The sequence below is a fragment of the Vicugna pacos genome, chromosome 16 (genome assembly GCF_048564905.1).
Source record: "Vicugna pacos chromosome 16, VicPac4, whole genome shotgun sequence".
Classification (NCBI taxonomy): Eukaryota; Metazoa; Chordata; class Mammalia; order Artiodactyla; family Camelidae; genus Vicugna; species Vicugna pacos.
The window spans coordinates 3,197,598-3,224,317 of record NC_133002.1 but is presented as its reverse complement, the minus strand read 5'-3'; the positions used below and the strand labels follow the sequence as shown (position 1 = coordinate 3,224,317).

At 41.1% G+C, this 26,720-nt stretch overlaps 1 protein-coding gene across 6 annotated transcripts in view; it reads right to left on the bottom strand.

Moving 5' to 3' along the window:
- YPEL2 (yippee like 2) overlaps window positions 1-8,771 on the bottom strand; it is an 80,593-nt gene extending 71,822 nt beyond the window's left edge. For 2 of the 6 annotated variants that reach the window (XM_072940232.1, XM_072940233.1), the window contains exon 1: window positions 5,531-8,771. The gene's annotated coding sequence lies outside the window, so the exon portion shown is untranslated. The other 4 variants (XR_012060166.1, XM_072940238.1, XM_072940235.1 and 1 more) reach the window with 4 other exon arrangements.
- Window positions 8,772-26,720: the final 17,949 nt, after the last annotated feature.

Sequence of the window (26,720 nt, the reverse complement as noted above, 5' to 3'; positions counted from 1 at the left end):
TACTTGGCTCTGAAAGAAAATTTCTCCAATTAACAGGGACATTAAGTGAAGTTGTATTGAAGTCGTCAACAATATAAAGCCTTATAAGAAACATAGCAGCAAGTTATCGAAAAGCTATTTTGGACAGTGACCCTCCGTAAAGCAAAGGGCAGGACACCGGAGACTGTCCCAATGAAAACAATTATGGAGGGGCTGAGCTAACACGGCCCAAGCAAGCTGCTTGCAGTTGGCCCAGCTTAGTTCAAGGATAAAACTAAGACCAGGTAGATAACATGTCCTTCTAAAAATGTCTATAAATATTACTTCTTCCATGTGGATGTTTATTAGGAGTTGGACCGCAGTTTGCAATTAGATGACTTCTAAATTCCATTCCAGTTCTGATAAATCAAAGTGACATTTTTGTCTTCATTTACTTAGACTAATTTAGGATTTGGTAGTCTTCCTTCTCTTACTGCCCACTCCCAAATCAATGGATTGGGAATTCCTGCCGGGGGCGGTGGGGGGGGGCTCTCATTATTAGTATTAATAACAACACTAATGGCTAATACCAAGTGCTTATGTGTGAGGCTCTGTGCCTGGTTTCCTGAGCATTCTCTCATTTAATCCTTCCAAAAATCTCGTGTGATAATAACTATTAATAGTCTCATTTTACAAATAAGGAACAGATATTCAGAGAATTTTAGCAAATTGTGCTAAGTCACAGACCTAACTATTCAGATCATTCTGACTCCAAAGCCCAGGATCTTAGCCCTCCTTATACTGCCTCCTCATATTAATGAAGCATGATTACTGGTAGAAATGCTTGTCAGAATAGTGAGGCCTGGAATAAGGCCAGTGGGGGAGACAAGAGTTATTAACAACAACAAAATAACAATGGAGATTTTAGAGGCTTTGGCAACCTGTGAAAAGAATAAAAGTATGAAAAGTATTGTGCAAACCAAAATCCCAAAAGACAGTAATTCCAGGGGAGCAGGAATACCCAGAAAAGAGAGATTTCTTTTCCTCCTCTTGAAGGTAAGTATTACTCCTACTCTTAAAAGACTCAAAACCTTGGCTCTCTTGGTCTATCATCCATTCATTCCACCAACAACCAACAACTAGATGTATATCCAGTGCTACTCACTGCTAAGCACTGAGCAAGACTCTCAAGCTTCCAATCTAGCCATCAAGTAGACAATGCATTTCCAGATGGTATTAAAGTACTTTGAAAAAAATAATACAGGGGATTAAGAGAGACTGAAGGGCAGGGAGGGGAGGGCTGTTCTAAATAACAGGTCAGGGAGGGGCTCTCTGAGACCCAAGTGAGAAGCCAATCATGCAAAAACTTAGAGAAAAGGAGTTCTGTGACCAGGGACTACCAGTGGAAAAGTCTGTGAATGAAAACTGTTGCCTGCCATATCAGTAAACAAAGGATGTGGTAACCATCAAGACACTACAGCCCACCCCTGAGGGAACTCAGGATGGGAAAGAGGACACTGGTCCTAGACAGCTAAGGTGCATATTTAGAAGGAAGGATATCAGTGAGCCTGGACTGCAGCATCATCCCACACGTAGAAAAGTGCTAAATTCATTAACTTGAGATGATTGGTTTTCCTTAGTGAACAGTAATCTTCTGGTGTTTTGAACACCTGTTTTTTGTTGCAAAACTCCTATATATTCTGGCTCCTCCCTCACCCCTTTGGAGCAGTCCCTCAGAGCTCTCCGAGAGGCTGCTTCCGGGCTTGAAGTCCTCAGAAAGTCTACTGAATACAACGTAATTCTCAACTTTTAGGTTGTACGTTGTTTTTCAGTCGAAAGGCCAGATGACAAAAGCAAACTTGACCTGCTTTGGAAACCTCAGGAAGGCTGGTGAAGTTGGAGCCAACTGAAGCACAGTAGACCAGGTGAGGACTGGTAGGAGATGAAGTGGGAGAAGGTGGGAGAGTGTGTCAGTGCAATGCCTACAGGGAAAGGGGCTGGATTATTTCTGATGGGAAGCCATTGGAAAGTTTTAAACAAGGAGTGGCATAATCCTATTTACTTTGTTTTCCCCCTATTTACTTTAAATCCCACCCCCACCTCAGGGGCCACATTCACAACTCCAGAGATGCAAGTATGCTACCACCTTTTGTTAGGGATAATATCACTGAAAAATACCAGCTCTTAAAAGAATATCTTTAGCTTGTAGGCTCCAGCTGTCCATCTTTGAAGGCTAAAATTCAAAGAGATGCTTCCTTTTCTAGAGCTTTATACCCCTTCATACTAAGGGAAGGCAATTAATTGTCAGAGCAACTGGTGGTTTGGTTGACAGACCCTAGGGAAATGCCAAGATCATTTACAAGGGAAACTGATCCAGGCTTCCATTTGAATCCCACCTGACTGTCTCTTGCTCTGCTTTTCCTATCCTGGGATATCCTATCCTTTGCCATTCTTTTGCTGCTTTCTTTTTCCATGGGCTCAAAACTAAACATTCTAAATGTGAGTTGCTTGATCAGACTGAACATTATTGAGGTTAATTTCAACATTCCTATAGTTAGTGTACCCATACAAGACATACACTTGACAGGGAGGATTATAGTTGAATTTGAATTTGGATAATTTAGAGTTTTTTTGAAGCTCAACTGCAGCTTTGAGAAGTTGAAGAAAATTTCTTTACCAACATGTTTGGACACAATAAGGGGGAAGCAGCCAACATGTGGATGTATCAGGTGTGTGTATGTTTATGCTTGAAAGAAGAGAGCCGTAACAGCCTCAGAAATGGTATGATTAACAAGAGCCACCTGCACACAGGAGCGGAGATGTCACGGAGGAAGAACCAGGGCTGAGGCAGGTAGGCACGGAGGTGGGAAAACTTGTGCCTCTTCTTATTAAGAACTGCTGACAGACAAGCCCCTGGCTCGCCCATTCCCTACCTCCCCAAACAAAAATAAAATCACCAGCTTGCCCTTCCCCTGGATTACACAGCCTGGAATACCCAGATATTAAATAAAATCAACCTTTCCTGCTGACCAACTGTTAATGTCCCAGGCACAATGACTGTGTTGCCAATTCAAAACCATTAAAATCATTAAAGCAGTAAAAATTCACATAATCTGTGAATAATACAGCAAGCTCATCAGTACTGCTCACACCCCCAACCCCACACACCTAGAAACAGACAGTGGTACTGAACAGCAGAACACCAGCCTTCAAATGGGCTGGGCAGGGTGCTGTGGGAAGGGATGGGGGGGTGCTGTCTCTTGAGGCCAAGGCTTCATGGCAGCTGAAGGCAAATAACACTATATCCTTAGACTTTTCAAAGCCTGGGCTAGTTGAGGGATCCTGGGTTTGCACAGACTGTGTGGGTCACATATCTGACTAAGGTTTGGTATATTTCATATCTTAAGTAATGCCTGTCATTGTTCATTCTCCCCAGTTTCCACTAGATCAGGGTTTCTTATCAACCACCTGCCTCAAACCTCATGGCCCACTTATTAAAAATGTGCCCTGCTGAGAATAAATATCTCCAGATTGAACCTACAAACTTCATTTTTAAACACTACCCAGGTCATCTTTATGCACATTTAAGTTTGAGGACCTCTGCTCTAGAGCAATGTTTCTTAAACTGCAGGTCATGACCTGTTTGGTCAAGAAATCAAATTAATGAGTCATGGCCAGCAGTTGATTTATTTTTTTTTAATTAGGTAGGAGAAACATAAATAGAACAGATTGCAGGTAGTAAGGGCAACTGTTTTTCCTGGAACTTACACAGTTGCGGACCTCTGTGCAGTGATGTAAAATGTATTCCACACTGTGGATCCCACTCAAAGTTTGGAAACCACTCTCCTAGAGGGAAAAAGGAAAACAATATTCTTGTGCATGGCATTTATTTTCCATTTTCTACCCCTAACTCCAAGCTTCTGAATTTTAGTTCAAGACAGATCCCAGAATCTGTTATCAAACCCTAAACTGATTAGGCAAAGCCAAACCGTGGAGGAGGGTAAGCTACTCTGCTCCAGCCTTCGACCCTTCTCCATGGAGCTGGGGACAAGGGAAGGTGCCAAAGAGAAGTCTGCACAACTCTCCTGAGGCTGGACCTGGAAATGAGGGAAGGGATAGACAGAACTCAGGTGCAGCCCACCTTTGTGGCAGTGATTAGGTCAAACGAAAGTCAGAGAAGGGTGAATCCAGTCCCACTGGTAACAAGAAACCGGGAGCACCAAGCATGTGAGGTCAAGTCCCGCCCCAGAGCCAGCGACATAAGTTGCCTTGGATAAGTCACCTAACTACTCAACCGCCTAGATTCCTTGCACTGCAAATGTTCTGTGAGCAAGTGGCATACAGAGAAACATCAAGCTTGCCTTCTTGCTCCTCGCTCTAGGACAAGGAGCCCCATCTTGCTGGACCAAAACAGAGAAACAAGGGAGGAAGGGCAAGGGAAAAAAGATGAATAGCTGGCCATCTTGTTAGCTTTTAGACTCATCAGAAGCAAAGACTTACTGAAATGAACCTCAACACCCGAGAAGAGCAAACTGAGGAGGAGGCCAGAAAGCAAAATACCCAGCAACGCCCAGGAGCAGTTTCATGTGGGACCGCCGCGGGACTGCGGGAGGGTCAGCTACATACAGAACAGAGAACGGAGGACACTCACTCACTTGGTTTGTAAGCTCTTGCAAGCTGAGAGTGAAGTCAGAGGTGGCAGTCTCCTGGACTGGGTCCAAAAGAACAGGTGGCTTCCCCCATCCGCCAACGTGAGAAAAGCCACGACTTGGGTAAAGACACACAGAGGAGGTCAGCGGCCAAGGAGGGTGAACTTGAAGCAGTGAAGCGGTGAGAGATCGGGGCTGCCCTTCAGCGCCAGTTCCCGAGAGGTACTCGCTGGAGAGGCCCCTACATTCCGTCGGGCAGGAGAGAACTCGCGCCCACCCCCTTGGCAAGGGCACTGGGGAGGCGCCGGGAAGCGGCCAGGCAGGAACTCGGCTGCGGTTACCTCGGCCCAGGGCCCGCCAAGCGCTCCTGGGAGTTTCGAGAGCGCCCAGTCCCCCAAAGGCGGGGGCACCAAGGGCGGCGCCCCCGGACCCAGTGTCTTCAACGGAGACCCAGGGTCACCGGGGACCGAAAACGCCCGAAGCCCCCATCCTGGCCCCCACGGAGTCCGAGCTGCGGGAACTACGCTGAAGGAGAAGCAGCGACCGGGTCTCCAGGTCTCCCCTGCCGAACCGCGCGCCCCAGACTCGCCCAGCTCCTCGCGCAGGTCCCAGGCCCCGATCCTGGAACCCGTGCCACCTCTGCTCCCGTCGCGGGCCGCCGCCAGGGCCCGGCAGTGTTTGTAAACAAACCGGTCACGTGGCCCCGGCGGCCCGCTCCCCGCCCCCGGCGCCCGCGGCCCCCTCGGAGACCCCCAGCCGGACCACTCCTCGGCCGCGCAGGGCAGAGGGCGCCGCGGGCTCGGCGGGAGCGGGGCGGGAGGGGCCACAGGACCTGCGCCCAGTGCCCGGGGCCAGGCGCCCGCGCTGACAGCGCGCCCCACGCCCACGCATGCCCGGCCCGCGCCGCGCTCGCGTCTGCTTACCCGACAGCAAGCTGCCCCGTCCGGCCAGCGCTCAGCTTGGCTCCGCGGGGTTGCGCAGCAGCGAAGGACCGCCCGGCCGGATCCCGGGCTCCGGGCGCGCTCTTAAAGCCACAGCCTCCGCCACTGCCGTCGCCGCCACTCCGCATCCCTCCGCGTCGGGGCCGGGGGCTGCGGGGTGACGGACGCGCCCCCGCGCCTATCCCCTCGGCTCAGCACATAGCAACACGCCGCGGGTTGGCTCGGCCCGGCCGCAGCCCATCCGCCCCGAGCCAATCAGCGAAGGACGGAACTCCGCCCCTCGCTTCCCCTACCTCCCACCCCCCACCTCTCTGACCCGGCCCGGCTTGGGTGCGGGGAGTGCGGCGAGTCCCGAGTCTGGCCCGATGAGGTTCAGCCGGCCAAGCCTGGCTAAGCAGGGCAACTGGCCGGAGGAACAGGGAAAAAGGGTGATGAGAATGGGTGGCTCTCGGCGCGCGGGAGGAGACCGTTTATTTGGGTTTGGAGTTTGCCCCTAGGTCAAGGCTGGGATTTCTGGAACCCGGGATAGGGAGAGGGGAGGCTTTAAAGTGCTTCTAGTTGGAGGGCCACGATAGTAGTAGCTCCATCCTCACACTTGAGCCATCCCTAACCCGGAGCCTAAGTTACCTGAAGAGGCTGTCAAGACCGGGGGCAGCTGAATTTAATAAGATAGTGCCAGCCCCACGGGGCCCTACTCAGAAGCAAGGCGTTTCCCCCTCTCCTCTCGGCTCTGCTTAATTTCGGAGAATTTAAAGTAGAAAAGAGGTCTTAGGAGAATTGGAAGGCACCTAAACCCCTATTGGTGCTAATTTTCTAAGGCTTTTGCAGAGAAATGATGATCAGGGGAGTAGATGGTCAATGACTTCAGGGGAGGCGCCCACCTTCTGGGTCACTGGGGTGGTGCTTTTCAAGGAAGAGAAGGTTAAAAAATAAGCCCAGGGCAGTCAGGAAATCTAGGGAGGCACCAGGTGGGTGGAGTGGGGCAGTCTCCCAGCAGGAAAACAGGTCAGTTTGAGAAAGAATGCTGCCAGGGATCAGGAGCAGAGAGCAGCCCAGCCTTTTCAGTTAGCCACTGTGGTTATGCAGTTCCTCAGAAAGCAATAGGAAACCCCATGGTTTATTGAGCGGTCAGACTATGAAATGCTTCTGGAGGTGCTGCTGACTTCACCCCCCCCCCCCACACACACACATTTAAAGGGAAAATGGTGCTGAAGTCATTCCCTAGATGGCTCCAACTTCACAGCAACTCTACCCAACTGTCTTTAAAATATATTTGATTCAGTTAATATACACTGCATTCAAATCGTATTCAGTTAATAGACTTTATGTGGTTGGATGTGAATCCTATCCTAATGTTAGTAAAAACAATGAAAGATACCTCCAATACATCAGTATCATGACTATGTATCAGTCTCGAATGCTGTTTCAGTGTAAGCAGGACCACCATGTCACTTTTTGCAGTTGACAAACTTGGAAAGGCTAAAACAGGAAAACAAAACAAAAACAAACAAAAGAGAATCTTGAATAAGAAAGGTTTAATACTTAATCTAAGAAGAGGTGATGGATTCTTTAGATAATCAAGAGCTTGATTTCTGCCCTGATCTGCCTCTTGGGCAAATTTCTTTGCCTTGGTTTCCAGTGTAAAACAAAGAAGATTGAAATAGGACGATCTCTAAAGTCCCTTCCAGCTCTAAAATCTAAGCAGGGCCAGAGAGTCAAACTTGTTACAACATTGCAGCAATATTCTCCTAGTGAATATTTGTGTTGCCAGATCTCCACTCCCCAACAATAGATGTTGCATTAGCTTAACACCCTAGGATATTGGTATGTTATGTAACAAGATAGGTGGCTACTGTTTCTGTTTCAATAAAAGATAATGTTAGCTAAGGAGGACGAGTCTGGTGCAGTGGTTCAGAGGGAGATCTGAGGACCCCTGCAGGCGTGCTGTGTGTATGCAGGGAACTGGAAGAGGCAACGGGACTGCAAGATGAGGAGACAATAGAACCAGCCAGACAGCCAACAAAAAATATTTAATAAGCAGGATCATGTCTTCTCCCAATCAAAAGAGCCAAGCATTGTGAGTTGTTAGGTGAGAAGGTAGAAGTGAAACAAAATAGTAAGAGCAACTTCTCTTTCTCTCTGAGAGCAAGCACCTCTAATCGCCCTTCGGTATTCGTTTACTCAGTGCCTATTCTGTGCAGAATTTCCTGCTTGGCTTGGAAGATAATATTCTAAAGACTTTACTGAGAGGAGAGACGCTGAGGCCAATGGAGAGTGTGTGAGAATGGAAAGATATATATACTGTAGGGCAAAAAAGAGATGGAGAAATATAGGGAGAGATGTAAATAACTTCATTCAGATTTAACCAGAAGCCTTTAAAAAAAAAAAAATCCTACTAGTAAGAGTTTGAGAGGTTCCTAGCCTCACAGACAGGTTATCAGCTAGACTTTGTTACTGGCCCAGGACCCTTGCCTCCACTGTGTGAGGCCAAATTCATTCATTCTCAAAGCCATTCTTTTCCAGCTTCCTTTCCAATCCCAGTTCCTACTGTTGCCACATTGACATCACTATGACTGAGAAAAGGTCACTTTTATGTGCTCATGTTACTCAACCTCTGGCAGTATTTGACATGATTACACCTTCCTTTCCCTCACCCCCACACCAATACATCAGCAGGTCCTGTCAGCTCTACTTCAAAAAAATGTATTTGCTCTGAACACATATCTCTGCTGCTACCACCCTGGTCAGAGCCAACAACTCTCTCACCTAAAGCAAGCAACAGCCTCCCAACTGATCTCCCTGTTTCCGATCCATTCTCTACACAGCAGCCAGATGGTACTTCTTCAAAACAAACCCCTTTATGATGGCCACAAGGCTCTACTAACCAGTCTGGCCAACCTCTCTGTTCTGTCCTGGTGGCTCCTTGGCTCACACTGCTCTGCACAAGCTGGCCACCTATCTGTTCTTCGAATACACTGGGCCTCGTCTTGTTATAGTGTCTGTACTTACTGTTCCCTCCACCTGGAACGGTTTGCCTCCAGAAGGCTGCCTCCTTGCCAGGGGGTTCTCAGATCAAACGCTTCCTCTGTAGAGTCACACCCCCTCCCCATTACTTAATCCTACATGCCAGTCATAGTGCTCTGTATCCTACCTACTCTCAAATTATCACTCTCCGCAATTACCTCGGCCACTTTTTTTTTTTTTCCCCCGGCGCATCCAGCTCTAAAATGTAAATTCCATGAAAGCACCAGGGACTTTGTCTGTCTTGCTTCCTGTTGAAGCCCTAATGCCAAGAACAGTGTCTGGCACTCAACCAATATTTGTTGAATAAATAACTATACAAATAAATGGCTATGCCTGTCCCCTCACACCCCGGTCCCTGAAGTTTCTTCTACGTTCCTTTATTCTGCCCCTTCTCCTCCTCTCTTCTCTCCTCTCCTCACTCCATCTCAAAGCCTTTTGCTTGATAACTCAGTCCAGAGATGAGATCAAATGTCACTTCTTTGGAAGAGTTTCCCCTAACCTCTCTAGAAAAAGCCATCTTCCCTTCTTAGTATCATCCATAGCACTGTATTCATAGCTCTGTCACATCACTCAACACTCTGCACTTCCTGCTTTGAGTTCTCAGTTATCCAACCTCACTGTCGTTCGCTCCTGGGCTGGGAGCTTATCAGGTCAGATCGTCTTTGTATTTTCAGCACCTGGCACATGGCAGGCCCTCCCTCCAGGTTTATATCTGAGTTGGATCTAGTCAGGATCCAAGCAGGAATGGATAGGGTCTGTCTTCAGAGTCTGCTGATCAACAGAGAGCAGTCTTACTTCACAATATGACAATATTAACCTGAAACTTCAAGATATTCAATAATGAAAGGGGCTGCCTAGGTTTTAAAATCACACCACAGTCACTCATACTACCGTACCACCCGGGAAAACATTCCCCTCTGCCTGTGTGGGGAGGGGGAGTTGCCCCTCCCAGGCTTCACTGGACCCCCCTCCTCCCATCTTCCCCCTCAGGGAAAGTCCCATGACATTACATCACAGGGGAGGGCCTGGTACCATCTTCCTGCAGACACGTCATGGCAACAGTGCTTTGTTTCTTTATGTACAATAAATGCTTTCTCTGATCCTTGTCCAAGTCCCTCACTTTCAGTCATGAAAGTGGCTGATTATATACTTTTCAGACTGTAAGTGGGTAAGGGTTGTCAGCCCTCCTCAACACACTCCGAACAAAAGAGCTGCTCTCATTTATTGAGCACATGTTATGGACAGGAGCAGTTTCTATTCTATCTTGTTATCTTCAATCCTCAAGATAGGGGTTTTCTGCCATTTTTTTTTTTTTCTTAAAGAAGCTGATCCCATGGAATTTGAACCCTGATCTATCTGGCTTCAAAGCCCATTCACTCTCTTTCTTCTACACCATCAAAGAGTACAAATCCTTTTCCCCTGCTCTCTTCAAATATCTCTATCACCTTTTCAAGGAAACTCATCTGAACCTCAGACCACTGCATCAAGCAAAACCTTAGGCCAAGCTAAAGGGCCCAGAAACAAGAGTTGTCAGGGCTTAGCACTTCCATCTCTAAAACAGCAACGATAACAATATTCATATCGTGCTTCCTGTGTTCTGGGAGCTGGTATAGACACCTGACACACATTGCTCAATTTAATCCAATCTTCACAACAGCCTTATGAGGAAGACCCCGGAGGTCTACATACCTTAACCACAGTTCCAAAATCCAAAAAGCTCCAAAAATCAAAAGTAAGTTTGACACTGTTGTTACTCCTATGGCATAATAACAGGACAGTAATATTCAATAACTAAAATCTGTAGGGTGAGGGGGGGAGGTGGTAGCACAAGTGGTAGAGCGCATGCTTAGCATGCACAAGGTCCTGGGTTCAATCCCCAGTACCTCCTCTAAAAATAAATAATAAAACCTAATTACCTCTCCCCTGACAAAAAATAATAAAAATAATAACAATAAAATCTGTAGGGTGAAAAATATTTGGCAGGATACAAGCAATTATATTTTCCTTCTTTACTTTCACAAGCTACTAACAGTACTCTCATTGAGTATCTTTTGATTTCCAGCCCTTCCCATGTGGGCTAGTCTCAATATTTGTCTAATCAACAGGTTATATCTCACAATCAGTTATAATGGCATTGAGGATGTCTCTCCTCTGCACAATTTTTAAACTGATGTAACAAACCATAGAAAAATTTCCTATGCTCCACTTAAAAAAATAAATTGACACAGCCTATCTGATGGCAAACTTCAACCGTGCGGTCATGCATATGCTTTATTAATCCCACCTAGTGTATTCATGTTTCTTATATGAATATTAGTGTTTGAAACAGCTCATACTCCCTAAGGTTTTATGTAATATACAGTGTATGCACTGAAAGATCCTATAATCTAAAACACATCTATATCAGGGTTTCAAATATGGGCTTGAGGACTACATTATTATTCCTGTTTTCTAGTGGAGTAAACTTAGGCTCAGAGAGGTTAAGTAACTGGCCCCAGGTCACACAGACAGTAAATAATAGAGCTACACTTAGAAATGTGTCTGAAACTGTGAAAAAAAATTGGAACACATATGACAGACTAAGATCTAATTTTTCTGAAGGCAAAGAATATGAGATGGCAATTCCTGGTAGAGGAAAAAGAAATAACTTGTAAAGATATTAAAAAATCAAAACATTCTTATAACAAGAAAACTAGCAAATTAAAATTACAATGAGGTACTATTTTTATCTTCTCAGATTGGCAAGTAGTAGAAGGTTCAATAACATTGTATTGGAGAAAATGTGACCAAACAGCCACTCATACGTTGTTTGCAGTAAGGTAATTAGTACAATTTCGATGAAGGACAATTTGATAAACTCTCTCAAAATTGGAAATTGATATACTCAGAAATGTTACTTCTAGGAATTTATCCTTAAGACAGATTCACGCAGGTGTGCAAAGATGGATATTAAAGGATACTGTAACACTGTCAGTATCAGCAAAAACTCTGACTCTCTGGGGGATGTAATTTTGCAGTTGTTTAAAGCCCAGAGATTTTAAAACTCTCTAAAACTGAGCATGGGGAATGGTTTGGGTTGTTTTTGGTTTTGTCCAATAGAATAAAACCTCAAATGTTATTATTTTCACCCTGTAGGACATTAACCAGTTTTATATCAAAATTAGCAATGTTATTTCAGAATTTTTTTATCCACTGACTACAATTTTCAACTTTCTTGTTCTCTTTTGACCCAAATTTGTCATCCTAATGGTTTCTTCATTAATGAGTTAAATAAAACATTAATATATGGGTTTCTATGCATTTATGTTAGAAATATGCTTTTCATCTTTTTTTTTTTTTTTTTTGTCGTGGCCCCTTTATTTTTATGCATATGGCTTCAACATGCCTTTTTTGTCTTGACGTATCTCACCGTGAATTTATCTATTTAAATTCATCTCCTCAAAAAACTAGCCTTTGGTTTTGTTGACCTCTGCTCTTGTTTCCTGGATTTATATCGCAATTGATTTAGTCTTATTTTCATTACTGCCAAACATTTATGTTCATGACTGCAAAACATACTTCCTTCAAACTGGCTCTTTTTTTAACTTTTTAAGTTAGAATGCTTAGATCACTAATTTTCATTCTGTTGGGGAGAAATATGCTTTTCATCTTTTGAGACTAATGCTTTAAAATAAACTAAGTCCATTAATAAAGGATTGGTTGAATAAATTACAATGCCCCTTACACAAAGGAACACTATGCAGCCATTAAAAGAGGCAGGTTTCTCTTTGCTCCATGGAGGCAAAGATCTCTGTTTCCCTAATGAAAGCACCTAGACTAATGCCTGGGCACAAAGTAGACTTAGTTTGCTTCTGGCTGTAATAATAATAATAAAAAAATCCCGAATTATCAGTGACTTACACACACACACAATTTATTTTTTTCTCATGAATATGTAGGGCAGCTATCATGGCACTACTCCAGGCTGAGGGTCACAGGTTGGGTTTAGGTTGGCTCCTAGTGTCTTCTCATTTAGAGCCCATGGATGTGTAAGAAGTACACGGTAACATACGATGCCTCTTAAAGCCTCTACTTTGATACACTGTCACTTCTACTCAGAATCCACTGGTCAAGGAAAACTGACCAAAACCAAAGTCAAGAGGGAAGAGAAATATACTTCACTTTCTTTACTGAAAGAGTCTCAAAAGTCACAAGGCAGAGAGCAGGATGTATAACCCTATCTATGAGGCGTAGGGAGCAATTTTCCAGTCTATCACAGTACTCAATAAATACATGTGGAATGAATGAACTGAGTGAGCAAACTCCAAGAATTAAGTGGGGAGGAAAGGCATGGTGCAGAACAACAGTACGATGTATGCCACCATTTGTTTTTAAAAATCTATTTATATGTAGTATGTACAGAAGTACACAGCCTTTACTAATTCTAGGAGAATGCACAAGAAGCTGGTAACTGAGGTTGCTGCTGAGGGGAAGAACTGAGAGCACAGGAGTTAGGAATAGGAGGGAGCCTTCCCATTTAGTATCAAGTGTATGTACTATTTTAAAAAAGAGTTAAATTCTCTATGGAGGAAACAAAAAGAACAACCTAACACTGTCTGACTACAGAGTCCAAATTCTAAAACTCTATGCTATGATATCCTGGGGAGAAGTCATGGATCAGAATACTTCCTTTTGTTCTGAATTCATCGCAAACTGTGCACAACATCTCCTTTGTCTCTAGTTCCTGTAGACTCACCTATAACACAATACCGATTATAGCAAAACTCCATCTCAGACAAATTTTAAGGGTCCCAGAGCCATCATGTTCAAACCCAGTGGAAAGCTTCCCAGGAATGGAAGTCTCTAAAGAGAGAGGGCTGAAACTAGTTCATCTTGATCCCTTCAACCAAATTAGCTCTGCTTTTAGCTCTTTTGCTTCTGAGGTTAAGTAAAATCATTCTCCTAGTAGTAAAATGTGACGATGTCTCTGGCTCCCTCATACTCATCTTGTGGTTTTGTGTAGAACTGTGTGGTCCTCAGTCACCCTCAAGACTTCGGATAAAGTTCCCCTCAGGAGATTACAATTAGGAGAATTGAAATGTGATGGAAGACACTGGACATCTACACCAAAGACTCCCCTAGTCGGCAAATGGGTAGACAAAGATTCAGGACTGCCCATATACAGTTAGAGATTAGGGTGTAATTTCTAAGTAAGAACTATTGTATTTTGCTATTGTATCCAAAGCTATAAAATATTCTAGTCTCTGAATGAATGCATTGTATTGTATACTGTCTAAAGAATAGCCTATTCATTACTGAGGTATCCCAGCAAAGAATGGGGATTCCATGACTGGAGGGCTGACAGTGGCACCTCACTCCCTGGCTTCCTCTCAGCAGAGCCTGGGGCACCTTACAGTTTACTGTGCCCTGTTCAATGGGTTTACAGATTGTGTTATACGACAGCATTCAGTTTTCACTAAGTTAACCCTCATGAAATGGACAAGGGCTTACCAAGATTCGTGCAAAAAACCACAAATTAAAGTTAATGCTAATAATTAAAGCACAAGCAAACAAGAAAATGGTAGGGTTGACATTTCTCTTACCTTTAATATAAGCCGTCAGCCACATTACTCAGTAAAAGCAATAATCGTCTTATGAGATCTGACAAGTAGATGATACCAAAACAATTCAAAATTATCCAGATGTGATTTGAAAAAAAAAATGGATCTACAATTTTTTTTCCCCTGTTAGGAATGCACAACCAGAAAAGTTTGGAGACCCTTGGTTTGAAAAAAATGACCCCAAGTTGGGGAGGATATAGCTCAGCAGTAGAGTGCATGCTTAGCGTGCATAAGGTCCCAGGTTCAATCCCCAGTACCTCCACTAAAATAAATAAATAATCCTAATTTCCTCCTCTGCCCAAAGGAAAAAGAGAAAAAAATTACCCTAGAAGAGCCAGAATATCAGTGACTCTCCACCCTGAATCAGGCAGAAGGTCCCCAGCCAGAGTCTGGGATATTTCATTCTGCTTAGCTAGTCACTCCTACAGAGGCTGAGTGAATCCAGCTACTGTAGCTTGATGATACCTTTTTTTTTTTTTTTTTTTTTTTAATGGGCAGGTATTGGGCATTGAACCCAGGACCTCCTGGTTGCAAAGCATATATGATCTACCACTGAGCTATACCCTCCTCTCGGAGGATGCCATCTTTTGAGATCGCCTAACTCACTTCTTAGCTATATCCTTTATTTTCAAGTATAATTTATGGTTCCAATATGGCTCCCCAGGTTGGCTTTCTTACAGGTAGTAGAGAATGTAGCATCTGGGGTTAATGCCTGGTCACTGTGTAACTCAGTATTGGACTCTTGCGAGCTTCGTTAATGTGGATCCACCCCCAAGAGATTGCTCACCTCTGAGTGTTATGACAAAATGAGTTCCTGGGTTTGTCAAGATGATGCCCAGACTCCGGAGGACAGGGACCTTCAGTTTGCCCAGTTGACTTCTCCATCTCAGTACTCTTTCCTGGCAGTGCTGTAACCTAAATCTTTTTTTTTACCAAAGACCCTGAAAAGCAATACATCTAGGAACCTGGGCCTTGTTTCTAAGAGTAGGCAATTTCTAGCTCTGAATTGCATTCATTCGATAGCACATCTAATGTTATTCTTTCTCATCAGCTTTTTCTTCTGTGATCTCAGTTTTTGAGCAGTGTTAATTCAGTAACGTGTATGCTGATTGTTGCTTTGATCTGCCAGGCACCAGGGCCCGGCCTCCCAACAAAGGCTCTTCAGACAACACGATAGCCAACATAAACTCACCCTCTGAGCTGAGTTTACAAAGGCTCGGAGCAGCCTCTCTGCTCTCCTGGCAGATAATTGCAGAGCCAGCCTCTGCAGCCCTTTCCCTCCCGTGACTGGACTCTTCCTTCTTTGAATAAAACTGACATGATCCATTTCCTTTAGTCAAATGACAGTATCATCAGCTGCCTCAGCAGCTTGGTTGACCAGACTTTTATTTCTGCCTCACTGCCTGCTGGCAATGTTCCAACTCCAGCAGTTTCTAGGAGTGAAGAGCAGCCTATGCGTGCGAGGGGTAGGGTGGACCCGGCGGAACTGGGCTGACTTTACATCAATTAGGATGGCAGTTCTCAGCTTTGGCTGCATGTTAGAATCACCTGGAGAGCTTTTTGAATTCAGTATTGGATGCTCCACTCGTAGCAATTGCGGTTTAATTGGTCTGGGACCGAACCCGAGCATGGATGCCTTTGAAAAGTTCCCCCAGGTGATTAAGTGCAGTCAGTGGTGAAGATCACAGACTTGGGATCGTATACTCCAAGGGAGGATATGAAGCCGACACAAGTCTCTTCTGTCTTCTGGTCCAAAGCTCCCTTCTATCATCTTCACAAATTCCATTTTGCCGTTAGTTCACAGACATATTTGCAAAAAGCTCCAAAAGTAAAAATGTGTTAATGATACAATGCCGCACTTCACAGGTTGCAAGACATTGTCTCATGTGATCTTTCATTTGACTCCTAAAATAACTCAGTGAGGTAAGCAGGACAGGTATTATTATCCACAATTTTCTGGTAAGGAAATTGATATCCTGGGCCAACTGAGGATGCAGACTTTCGTTTTTTTGTTCAGCACTTTTAAAATTATGTAATACCTACTCTACAGTGACATGGATAACCTCGGCTGTCACATATAGCCCCTATAATATTGCACAGGAGTTAAAAGCAAAGATTGTAGAATCAGATGTAAAAGTTTGACTTTCGGTTTGTCACTTACTAGCTCTACCGTCTTAGGCAAATATACAATCTCTCTGACACTCAGTTTTTCTTATCTGGATATAGTTCTGGACTATAGTACCATCTTCAAAGGGGTATCAATGAGATATAAAAGTTGATATTCTCATTATATGATCAGGCCACATTTCCCTACTTGTTAGGGTAGAAATGATTTCTAAGAATTATTTGAAGCAGTTGGGCTCCTTTATTCTATTCTAAGTCGTCTTTGGTATCAGTCTTTACCTTTCTTACCTGATACTGCTGCAAAAAGTCTTGATTGGTTCCATACGGTGGCATTTCTCATTACAGTTATCAGATAAGTCCTTTTAAATCAGAATTCAAGCAAATTCATCATTTAAAAATCTTCTTCATTGATTTTACCAAGTGCTAAATCAGATGCTTTTAGAAAACTAAATTTTTAGAGCAGTTTTAGATTTATAGAAAAATAAAGCAGTCTTCCTATAATCTGCCCATGCACACTATTTCTCCTGTTATCAAAATTTTACGTTAGTTTTTGTTATATATTTGTTATAATTAATGAACCAATATCGATTCTTTATTATTAATTAAAGCTCCTAGTTATTCACATTTCCTTAATTTTTACCTAATATCCTTTTTCTATTCCAGAATCTCATCCAGGATACCCCCTTATCTTCAGTTGTCATGTCTCCAGGCTCTTCCTGGCTGTTACAGTTTCTCAGATTTTCCTTATTTTTTAGGAATTTAGGATGTCCCTCTATTGGAATTTGCCTGAGGTTTTTCTCATGATTAGACTGGGGTCATGGGGTTCAGGCAGGAGGATCACAGGGGTAAGGTGCCATTTTTATCACATCATGTCAGGAGTGCACACTATCATGATTTATCAGTGTTGATGTTGACCTCAATCACCTGGCTGACTTCGTGTTTGTCAGGTTTCTCCACTGCAATTACTCCCCACTCCCCCTCCCATACTGTACTCTTTGGCAGCACATCAGTACGTACAGCCCACTCTATGGGAAGTAAGCTCCCCTCCTTTAAAGTGGAATATCTATGTAATTTACCTGGAATTCTTTGGCAAGCGAGATTGATTAGATGCTTTTGTTTGGAAATCTTTTGCTGTCATCACCCACCAAGTCATGAAAATTAACCTGTTTGGTGGTGGCCTATTTTCCAGAATAGAACCATAATGAGGTCTAGGGAGACCTCTCGTGGTTAAATAAAGGCATAACCAACCAGCTACAGGTTCTCACTGAGCCACCGACATTCCCCCAGTTGTCGAATGGTTCTCAACCAGGAGCGATTCCCTCTCCCTCGCCGCCCCCCACCCCACCAAGCTCCAGGTAACATTTGGCAATATCTAGAGATGTCTTTAGTTGTCACACTTTGTGGGGGGAGGAAGGATGGGGGTGGGGGGGTTGTGATGCTACTGACGTCTAGTAAGAAGAGGCCAGGGATTCTGCTAACCATCCTACAATGCACAGGACACATACTACACAGGGTTATCAGAGCTGACAGGTAAATAACGCTGAGGTTGAGAAGCCCTGTGGCCAACAGCTGTATACAGCTGTATAAAGGTGACAGCTATGCTCAAAGGAATATTGTTATCATGGAGAGGGAGGAAAACCATGTTTTGTGAGGAAAAAAAAAGACAAATTCTTCAATAAAATGTGCAGTGCAACACAACTGATCACAGCAGAAATAGAGGAAATGGTGAAGTGATCCCCTGGATATGTGCAGTTTCTATCTGGGCCAATTTCTTGCACATGGGCCTGAGTGGAGAGGGCTCATGCTGGGAAGCTGAGAAGAAGCGAATGGGAGCTAGGGAGCTGTTCTGAGCAGACAACGTGTAGGAAGAGAAAGAGATTGGATCGGGCCAGTGTTCTGAGAGGGGGATTTTGTGATAAAATTGTTCATTTGAGATAAGTTTTTTTAAACTAAGAACAATTTTACGGGAACAAATTGCAGCCAGTCCAATTGTACAACCACTATCCACAACTACTTTCAACTGTATTTCCTATACACATGTATTTTATGTTGCTGCAGCCAATGAGTATGGCCACTTCATAGTCTGCTTTTTTCACTGCATATAGTATATGAAATGTTTTTTCATATTCCTGGAGTCTCCATTATTTTTTTTAAATGGAAGTACTAGGGATTGAACCCAGGACCTTGTGTGTGCTAAGCATGCACTCTACCGCTGAGCTATATTATTATCTACTATTATATTATCTGGTTTTTTTTAATGTCTATATATGATATTCTGTAACATAGGTGAACCATACTATAGCATTCTTCCATTGTAGGCAATTACATTGTTTCAATTTTTTCTCTTTTCTAATACTCCAATATAGTTTTTCTTTAGTTGCAGTGTTTCCTTACAATTCCTTTCTAGGGGTCTAGAGTCAAAAAGTATGAACAGTGTGGCAACATAGCAGAACGGATAGGAACACAGAATCTGGAATTAGACAACCTGGATACAAAATTCAGCTCTGCCCATTACTACCCATGTAACTTGATTTGCTTAAGCTCCCAGATCCTCTGGGGATTGAGAAAATTAAACAACATCATGTCTGCCAAGTACAAGGTATAGATCCTGGCAAATAGACAAATTATCTTGTTATTCCGTTTTTTTTCTTGATTTTCTCAAGGCTCTTTTTTTTTTTTTTATTAAGTCTTTTTTTCCCCCTTAAGACTCTTGGAACTTATTTTCATTTCGCCTTTCCCAAAAGATTGTATCAATGTACAATGAATGCCACAGGCAAAGCAAAAGCTGGCCATTTCTCCTACAACCCCACAAATTGTTTTAAAGTTAGCTAAAAATTATTAGGAATAGTTTTTATTAAGTTATGTTACTTTCATGGATGAATTATCTTCCTAAAAGTGCAAGTCTGTAAGGAAAGAATATTTTGAGATTACTTTAAGCAGGAAAAAGGGGGCAGGGAGAAGAGAGGGAGAGAGAGAACCCTTAGATTTTATCGCTCCTTAGAGAAGTTGCACATCCCTCCTCCTGTAAACTGCTCCATTTTGGCTTTTCTTGTTGCTCATGTAGGCCTGTGAGGTTTCATTCCTTGTGAGGCACTTGGGGTCAGATAAGAGATTGGTGATAATCCTTGGGTATAACTGAGCATTTCAAACAGGAAAAATATCCTCTGACTCTCATTAGAATCCTCTAAGTACTTTCTCTTAGGTTGTGTAGGCTATAATATGAAGAAAATAAAATATGAGTCAAATTGATAACTTCTACATTTGGTTCTGTATTTAGGTACAAAGGCTTGGGCCTGACCTAAATCTTTGCCACCTTCTGCTCTAGAAATAGGCAAGATTTCAAGGGGGAAACTAGTCCCAGCTGTGTGAAGAGATGAACTAGTATAAACTGGATGCATGTAATTCTTTTTTCCCTTTTTTCTTTTCTTTTTTTTTTTTTGTCTCTGAGACAATCAAATTTAAACATACTATGTCTCTTTTTCCTTTCAGACATTTCTAACATCTATACTTTGATAACTGTAGAAAATTACAGAAAAAAAATCTAACCCTTTAGAGTATTTATCACCAGCTTTTCTCTATAAATATGTAGTGATGTAAACTTATAATTTTTTAAATGAAGTTTGAATTGTATGATATATGCAGTGTTGTTTCTTGCCTTTTCTCCTTATTATCATATTGTGAAACATTTACTGAGGTTTTCAAAAATATGGTTTTTATTGGCACCATAATACTCTACCTTACAGCTGTATTTTATTTAATGATTCTATTATCATTATACATTTTGGCCACCTCTTAATTTTCATAATTCAATAATTCATAATTCAGTGATGAGTATCCTTAAATATATGTCTTAATTTACACCAGTTATTCCCTAAGCCCAGTGTGTTAGTTTCCTAGGAACTGCCATAACAAACTATCACAAACTAGGTGGCTTCAAACAACAGAAATTTATTGTCTGACAGCTGTGGAGACCAGAAATTCAAAGTTAAGGTGTTGGTAGGGCCATACTCCCTCTGAAAACTGTAGGGGAAAAAAATCCTTCCTTGACTCTTTCGTTTTATCTTCTGTTGTTTGCTGGCAATCCTTGACATCACATGGCTTATAGAAACGCCATTCCCATATCTGCCTCCACAGCCACGGGGCCATCTTGTCTCTGTGTGTCTCTGTCTTCACATGGTGTACTCCCTTCTTGAAAGGACATGAATCGTACTGAATTAACAACCCTCCCTATTCCAGCATGACTTCATCTTAACTAATTACATCTGCAACAATCCTATTTTCAAATAAGTTTACAGCCTGAGGTAGAGTGGGTTAGGACTTCAACAGGTCTCTTGGATGGAAACAATTCAACCCATAACAAATAGATCACAGGATCAACATATATGAAATTTTTCAGACGGTACTTTTTGCCAAAATGCTGTTCAGAAGATCAGACCAAATTTATTCTTTTCGTGAGTATCTGTCTTATGATACCTTCACCAGCATTAAGCTTTCTATTTTTAAATCTCAACCAATTTATTAGTTTGACTGCATTTGATCAATGAGATTGAATATTTTTTCCCATGGGCTTGTAGTCATTGGGCTATTTGCATTTTTCTTCCATAAATATTTTTGTATTTTGGCAATTTTCTATGTATTCTGATTTTTAAAAGTCACAAAAGTGTATTTACCTTCATCTATCCCATTTATTTTATCTATTTCCAAGTTTTTTCTTATTCTAACTTCCAGTGTTTATTGATATATTAAATTTTGTTTCTTTTTCTTTTATATTTATAAAATCATCTTAGTATTAATTAGATATCCATATATGTTTTCTTCTAAATATTTTGTGCTTTCATTTTTTAGATATGCTTCTTTAAATTCTGGAATTTATTTTCAGTAAATGGTATGAGGTAATGCCCCAACTAAAGTATTTTTATCCAATTTTCTTCACACAATTAATGATATCATTTCTTATCTATTGTGACACATCCTTTATAAAAATTTAACCTACTTAATCTATTACAACCTCTATGAGATAAGTAATTATCATTACCCACATTTTACACCTACGGAAACTGGCACAGAGTAGTTCAGTAACTTGTCCAAAGTCACACAGATAGTAAATGGAAGAGACAGAATCTGAACACAGGTAGTCTGGCTCCAGAGACCCATTCTTAATTAAATTAATTAAGTTATAAATGAGTAAATACTTGTAAATACTCTAGAACAGTGCTCAGAACATAGTAAACTTTGTATAAGTATTTGTTCAGTAATAAATACAATGAAAATGTCATTCACAGTCTGAAGATCTGTTTCAAGGATACTTCTTTATATTCCATTGTTTCTGTTCTAGTTGTGATTAGTGAAACAGCATTTCTAAAATTTGGTAGGGCAAGCCCACATTCATATCCACTATTTTTTGATAACCCTTTCCTCACTGGTCTTGGCTACTCATTCTTCCAAATAGACTTTTTACTCATAATTATTTATGAAAATTTTAAAATGCAAAGAAAGGTTGAAAGAATTGTACAGTGAACCCCCCAGATAAACTTTGAAATCATTTGTTTCAAAACTCAAATAAAAACAAAATCAAACCAAGAACATCCTCTTTGAGGATTTGATGGAACCTAAACCACACTAAGAATTGATCTGATGATGTCAAGGTCTTTAAACTAATTAGTATTCTATTTCAGAAATGTGATTTATTTCTCCACTTACTCCGGTATTTCTTTGTGCTTCTTAGTAATTTATGGTTGTTTTGTCACCCAAATTTCTTGTTAATATTAATCAGTGATATTTTTCTTTTGATTGCCTTTGTATAAGGAGTACAGAGGAAGGTCTCTTTCTATGACATTGTCACTGGTTATTGTTAGACATTGAGGATATAAATTAATGTAAAAAGTGTATAATCTAGTGGAGCCTCATAAAAGAACTGTTAATTAATTAACTCATCACAACATCTATTGAATGCATGTTGTTTGCCTGCCTCTGAAGACACATGGATAAATGTGTGTTTTTTTGCCCGTCAGGAGCTGATAGACTCTTGGGAAAGAGAAATACAAGGTCAAAATGACACAAAGCAGCACATTAAAGTGCCACAGGGAAGGCCAATAAGTCGCTACCAAGGAAGTAATATTTGGCACACAATATCAGATAAGCAAGAGTTCACCAAGTAAAGAAATGAGAAGGTATATTCTGTGGAACAGAAAGAACTTGTGTAAAGGTATGGGAAGTTGGGGTACTTCTGTGTTGAAGGGCTGAGGGAAGGCAATTGAGGATTGCTGGGGAGGTGTTGAATAGTGCTGTCAGCACAGAGAATGGGGCACCTCTTCAGTGTTGCTGAATTTCTGGGTATTTGAAATGGGGGTGGATTCTGGAAAGGTAGGTAGAGGTATAATACATTAAGAAGTTTGAACTTTATCAGAAAAGTAATAGGGAAACAAAGGTTTTGAAGCAGGAGTTTTGATCAGAACTAGTTTTTGACAAAAAAAAAATTATTCTGGCACCAAGGATGTCTTGGATTGGGGAGAGAGAAGTTTGGAAAAAATGATGGGAGTCAGACTGTGAAGGACATTGCATGCCATGGGGAGTTAAACCTGCCATTTGGACCTTAACCTGCAGATAATGAAGTGATAAGACCAAATAAGTGGAAGAGTAGTAAAATATACTACTGATGGTGAATGGCACAGATAGTTATAACTGTAGGCATTCAGGGGAGGGAGTTATTACCAAATAGGAAGATACTCTTGTCATCGAAGTCCCACCTGGGTAGGAATCCCAGCTCTTCCACTCATTATCTGAGAACAAATTCTGTAGCCCGTCAAGCCTCAATTTCCTGACCTTTAATGAAATAATGAGGCCAATAATACCTACCTAAATACCTGTTGTGTGTAGTAAATGAGAAAAACCTATTAAATGCCAAATACAGAGTATGTATGCAGTAAACACTATTTCCAGCCAAGCCAGCTCCTACCCTGAGTTTATTGTTGAGAAATTTTCTTTATTTTTCATCACTGTTTTCATGCTTCTGGATCTCTCAAAATCCTCTACCCATTTCCTTTTTCATGTCTACATTCTGACGCTTGAATTCTACCTTAATTTTTACCCCCAAATTACTTTTTGTTATATATTCCTTATTGTCTCCCTGTGTTTTTTACCTTTTGAATCAATAGGAGCTTTCTTGGTCTGCAGGGATCACTTCCTCCACCCTGCTCGTTTTACTATATCACATTTCTTAAGATTTGCTTTGCTAATTATAGGATTATAGGGTCAAAGATCTTGATGACAGCACCAGCAACTTAGCTTAGGGAGACAACGACTTATTCATTTTCCTCTTCCGGCTTCTGAGAAAATAATTCTGAACAACTCACCAATCTTGGCAGAGTGAGAAATATAAACCGATATTCCCTATTCTTCTGCCTTCTTAGCTTTGGGCCCAGAAGTCAACCAACCAACGTCTTTGTCAATACAATCTGAGTGCCTGCAACTCAACCCAAAGACTGACATCACTGACCTCAAACATATTTTGCAATCTGTAATCAGTTTGTAAATTAGTCATAGTGCTGATTATCAGGAAAGAGGAGTATCTCATATTCCAGCCAAAAATTGATTTGTAAGTAGACCCAGAGCTAAAGCTGCAATATAGTAATTCGTCTATTTAACAAATCTTTATTGAGACCTCCTAAGTGCCAAGCAATGCCAAGCATTGTTCTAAGCTCTAAGAAAAAGCAGTAAACAGAACAAAGTCCTCAGTGTCACAGAACTTATATCCTAGTGGGACAGACAGAAAATAAAAAGCTAATACATTAATATACCATAAAGTATGATAGCTGGTGATGTGTGTTATGGATAAAAATAGAATATGGGGGAGAGGTGATGAGAAGGTAGAAAGGGCTATTTTAGATAAGTGAATTTGTTTGTTTTATTTTTCTTTTCTTAATTATTAAAGCATAATATACATACTATAAAGTATGCAAGGTGTACAGCTATGTACAACTTGATGACTTTTTACATACACTCACGTAACCACTGCCCACATCAAGAAATAGAACATTTGCAGTGTCCCGGAAGGTTCCTTTATGCTCCTTCCCAGTCAGTGCCCTCCAGGAGCACACTATTCTGACTCCTGTCACCATTGATGAGTTTTACCTGCTCCTGAATTTCAAATAAATGCAATCCTCTCACAGATATAGAGTATCAACTAGTGGTTACCAGTGGGGAGAAGGAAGGTGGGAGGGGCAGTATAGAGACAGAGGATTGAAAGGAACAAACTGTTATGTATAAAATAAGCTTCAAGGATATATTGTACAACGCAGGGTATATAACCAACATTTTATAATAACTATAAATGGAGTATAACTTAAAAAAATTATGATATATCTGTGTGTAACACTTTGCTGTATACCTGAAATATTGTAAGTAAACTATGCTTCAGTTTAAAAAAATTTTCTCCAGGGGGGAGGTAATTAGGTTTTATTTATTTATTTATTTATTTATTTGTTTGTTTATTTATTTATTTATTTAATGGAGGTACTGGGGATTGAACCCAGGACGTCATGCATGCTAGGCATGCACTCTACCACTGAGCTATAGCCGCCCCCCTTGAAAAAAAATTTTTTGTAATAAATGGAATAAAAATCACCCACAGTCCACCGAAAAGTAAAATAAAATAAAAATTCTGAATCATTCTATTGAAACATAAAATTGTACATCAACTATACTTCAATAAAAAATAAACTTAAAAAAGCAGACATACACACACAAATAAATAAATAAATGAAACCCACCCTGCCCTCCAAAAAAAAAAGGAGTCCTAAAATATGTGTTCATTTGTATCTGGCTTCTTCTACTTAACACAAATGTCTGTGAGATTAATCCATCCTGTTGCATGTAAAGGTAATTATTCTCTTTGAGATGTAGTAGTCCATTTCATGATTATATCATAATTTATTCATTCTTCTATTGATACCTTTGGATTATTTCTGATATGGGGCTATTATGAGTAAAGCTGCTATGAATATTCTTATATATATTTTCTGGTGAGCACATGCAATCATTTCTCTTAGATATATGCCTAGGAGTGGAATTTCTAGGTTATGGAGTAGGTATATGTTTAGTTTTATTAGTTAACAAACAGTGATTGAACCAATTTATACTTCCACCAGCAAAGTATAGGAGCTCAAGTTCCTCCACATTGTGGCTAACACTTGATTTTTCATTTTAGCCACTCCACGTGTTTGTAACATGACTTTAAAGTAAGAGATCTGAAGGAAGTATGCTTTGCTTGCAGCATTTGCTTCTGGAAAAGAAGTACGAAGGCCTGAAGGCAGAAGTGTGTTGTTTGAGTTTGAGGAGCAAAGAGGCCGGCGTGGCTGGAACTGAGTAAACAGTAAAGAGGGTTGAAGGAAATGAAGTAAGAGAAGTGGGGGCTGGGGCGAAGGATAAAGTAAGCTGTTGTAAGGCCTTTAGGCTTTTATGCTGAGATAAAGAAATCATTATAAGTTTGGGTTTTTTTCCTTAGGGGGTAGATGATTAGATTTTTATCTGTTTATCTTAATGGAGGTACTGGGGATTGAACCCAGGACCTCATGCATGCTAAGCACTCACTCTGCCACTGAGCTATACCCTACCCCCTCATCAGAGGGTTTTAAGCAGAAGAAAGTCATGATCTGACTCAAGGTTTTTTTTTTCCTTCCAGTTTTATTGAGATACTATTGATAAACTGCACATATAACTTTAGGGTGTACAAGATAATGATTTGACTTACATACATGGTGAAATGATTATCACAATAAGTTTAGTGAACATCCATCATCTTAGAAAGATACAAAGTTAAATAAACAGAAAAAAATGTTTTTCCTTCTGATGAGACCTCTTAGGATTTACTCTCTTAACAACTTTCATATGTAACACACAGCACTGCTTATTATATTTCTCATGTGGTACATCACATCCCTGGTACTTATTTATCTTATAACTGGAAGTTTGTACTTTTCGATTATGTTCATCCCATTTCCCCTCTCCCACCTCCCACCTCAAGCAACCACAAATCTGATCTCCTTTTCTATGAATTTGTTTTTGAAGTATAATTAACCTACAACACTATGTGAGTTCCTATTACACAACATAATGATTCTATACTTCTGTACATTTCAGAATAATTACCACAGTAAGTCTAGTTACCATACAAAGACATTACATAATTATTAATTATAGTCCCCATGCTGTACATTTCATACCCATGACTCAATTATTTTGTAACTGGAAGTTTGTACCTCTTTCAGTTTTATTATGTATTTATTTATTTATTATTTATTTATCTCCCTCAACTATTTCTCTTCTCTTCCCACCCTACCCCTCTGACAACCACTTTTTCAATCCTTTATCTATGACTCTGTTTCTGTTTTGTTATGTTTATTTATTTTATTTTTAATCAATATTGT